Below are 3,757 nucleotides of genomic sequence, written 5' to 3'. Positions count from 1 at the left end.
GTCAATTAGAGTTTTCGTACAAATCCCTTAGGCAGTTGCTCTGGCAATTGCTCTAATGCTTGCGCTGGTGCTTGCATAGGTGCTTGAGTATGTGCTTGCTCTAGCTCTAAAAAGCTTATGGTGGCTGAATCGAGGTATACTAGTAAACCTATCGAGATGAAAATGGACAATTTATAACAATACATAGATGGAAACACTCACATTATTGCGTACATGTGTGCATTAATATTTGTGCAACAATGCTTACATAACCAATTCGACTACAATAACAAACAAAGGACATACATTAATACATGTGTGTGTGTGCATTAGTGCTTAGACATTTCGGTTCTGTGTTTCGTTTTGTCTTTGTGAGACGGGGTGAAATGTTTCATACCAAAACTCTACGTTTCAACACGAAACATTTCCACCATGGATATACCTAAGCTATATAGCCAGGAGATAAAGAAAACTATGGATATGCCTAGTTTCAAAGCTATAAACCTAAATCTAAAGCATGCTAGAATCATGAATGTTGATTTCACCATGCATTATCATAATGAATGGAGTGAAAGAGAGTATCAAGCTAGTTGAACTTTGATACCCCCATTAATAGTGGCACAAACGTTCGACTATCTCAACATTGCCTCCCCCTACCATTCCTAGGGAACATAAGAGCTTTGAGTACAAATGCTTGGGGTGTTCTAGCAACTAATCTATGTTCTAGAATCTACGATATGGAAACCTGGAAGTACACCAATGCCACCCGAACTAGTGACAAAGTTGTACATCGGTGGTGCCTAAAGAGAAGAGGGAAAGACCCGAAAGTGATACATTGCCACCCAAAATAGTGACAGAGTACTCAACGGGTGAATACAAACAAAAACCTGGAAGTGCACAATGCCACCCGAAATAGTGGCACAGTGCACACAGGTAGGAAACAAACAAACCTACAATCACCACCCGTCTCGCATCACTTAGCAGTGGTGAAGTAGGCTCAGTAATCACAACAACGTCCGATTCAACGTTGCAGTGACACAGCAATGCAAATGCAAATGAAGATATTTTTTTTTAAAATTTAAATATACTTTATACACAAATTGTTGTCCCACAGAGATATCCGAAAAACAATAGAGGAGTGGGACAACATATGCAATACAAATGAGGACAATGCATTTTTAAAAAATTTAAAATAAATTCTAATTAAAAAATCTAAAATTTAAAATTTTTGCTTTTTTTAAACCTATGTAAATGGTAAAAGCGAGAGAGAGAGAGAGAGAGAGAGAGAGAGAGAGAGAGAGAGAGAGAGAGAGAGAGAGAGAGAGAGAGAGAGAGAGAGAGAGAGAGAGAGAGAGAACGTGAAATGGTGAAAATGGGGAGCGGTTTCACATTTTTATTTTGGCGCTTTTTATTCGATCAAATGGCTTTTGATTGAAACGTTTTTGATTGAATGGCTTTCGTTCGAATATCTTTCGATTGAATCTAAAGCTTAAAAAACGTTATTCCTTGAATTATACATTTATTCACATATATCCTTGTATTTTCGGTAAAATATCATTATACGAGACGTATAATGCAACTTAGCTCCTTTGATGTAGGGACGTCCCTTGACATATGGATGGACATGTGGAGTGATGCTACACACTTTGATTTAGCTTAGGCTAACATTTCATCATATGCACATGTGTTTTATGACTAAGGGACAAGTTGGGCTTATATTTCTAACACCCGCCTTAAGCCAAACTTGACACTCTAGTAAAAGTTTTGAGCCTAACAACATTCTCCCTTGATACATTAGAGTCTCAACCATACAATAACAAGGTTTGAGTACTCTTTATAAACAACAAGGGAAAGAAAACAACTAAGGCTTTTTAACCATACAAGAGTGGACAATGACAACCTTTTTACAAAGCATAGGAATCATAAGATGCCCCATGACTCCTTTGATGTAGGGATGCCCCTTAACATATGGATGGACATGTGGAGTGATGCTACACACTTTGATTTTAGCTTAGGCTAACATTTCGTCCTATGCACATTTGTTTTATGGCTAAGGGACAAGTTGGGCTTATATTTCTAACATCAAAGCCCTTAAAACCTTGTAGAGAATGCCCCTTAGAAATAGGGTTACAAAAGAAGGCCACTATTTTTAAAATTCTCTAAATTTTACACATAAACATATATATATTGAAGACCAACCTAGTTTATGGCCTTCAAATTGAAGGTTAGGGTAGGGCTTTGAATTTTAGCCCTGGTTAAGATTGTCTTTGGGAGGTTGAGGTGGCAGAGGAAGGAGGGGTGGATGCAATGGATATGGTAGTGTAGAGGAAGGAAGATAGCAAGCTTAGGTTATTAATACTATAGGAGTAGCCTCACCCGTTGACGTGTCAGGGAAGCCTGCCTCTGTAACTTGTCCCAACACACCACTGTGAGGAGGATACTAACATCCAGCAGCACAACACTAGCACAAACACCAAATCAAGGTACCAATCCAATGAGCTGATGTCCTCTGTCCTCTAGTTGACACAGTCGGACACTTGAATACTCTCCAAACCCCTCAAACTGATTCGGCTGACTCCACCAGCTGTCCTCCCAAGTCAGTCCTAACCTCTCACAACTTTCATCTTTACTCCTAACCCTTCATCTAACATTAGCTGACCACCAGCTGACCAGAAAACACTCCCAGTTGGCTGACACTCAGCTGATGTCTTCTGTCTTGAAATAGCCCTCAGCTGACCTAGACCACCATCCAGCTCATAACCTATCAAAGTGTCAAACTGACTTCCAACTATGCTAAAATTTTCAACCCAGACTTCACATGTCAAACAAGACAAGATCTACCTTTAAAAAGCATCGGCTGACTAATCCAAATACACAGCTGACACTAATTGACTCAACCAGACCCTGCCGACTCAAAATTTAGAGCTTTAAAAAAAGAAACCTGATTTAGCAAACCTCAGATCCTCACTCACACGCGTTTTCCCTTAGCAATCTTAAACCAAACAACTTATACCACAACATAAACAACTCATCAATAAAAACCATAGGGAAATTTCTACATATAGGTGATAATTGAGTCTGTCTCAACAACCTTGAGACCTGGGGATTAAACAAAAAAGAAAGATCATAAAAAATAAGATGGATCCTCCGCGAGATTATTCCATTAGAAAGCCTTTAGACATCTTTTGGGTCCTTTGCTAATGACCCTCATTAGCAATGGACCAATGGGAAGAGAGCAGTGTGCACATTTGGTCTCCTCCAAAAGTAGGGGGCAACAAAATGTGGGGTTTAAAAAGTAGGGGTTGGCCTTCGGAGGGGAGGGGGAGGGTAGGTAATTAAAAGTAGGATCATTTTCATCCCCGTGGGTCAAAAAAGCCCTTAAAAATGGGTTTTTTCAAAAATTTCAAAAATTGAATCCCCCCCTAAAAACCCAAACCAAACCATATTGTATCAAAAGAGAGATTTTTCGCGTCCATCTTCTCTCTCTACAGTCCCTTCTCCCCTCCAACATCACCCTACACTCCATTCCACCCAAAACCAACAGCTCAAATCTCCATAGATCTCTCTCTCTCTCTCTCTTTCTCTCTCTCCATCGCCATTTTGCCCTACCATAATAGGCTACCATCGCTCAACATGGACATTGAAGCATGGAAATGTTGCACTCTGTGATGCCCGAAGTTAATACTCTGTGATGCCCTAAGTCGACTGACAGACGGTGAGTTCTGTTCTCTCTCTCTCTCTCTCTCTATCGCCATAGCCAAAACAAACACTGCGTGTA

Source organism: Cibotium barometz, chromosome 12 (genome assembly GCF_041138505.1).
Source record: "Cibotium barometz isolate CiBa-2024 chromosome 12, ASM4113850v1, whole genome shotgun sequence".
Classification (NCBI taxonomy): Eukaryota; Viridiplantae; Streptophyta; class Polypodiopsida; order Cyatheales; family Cibotiaceae; genus Cibotium; species Cibotium barometz.
Note: the sequence above shows the minus strand (reverse complement) of the source record.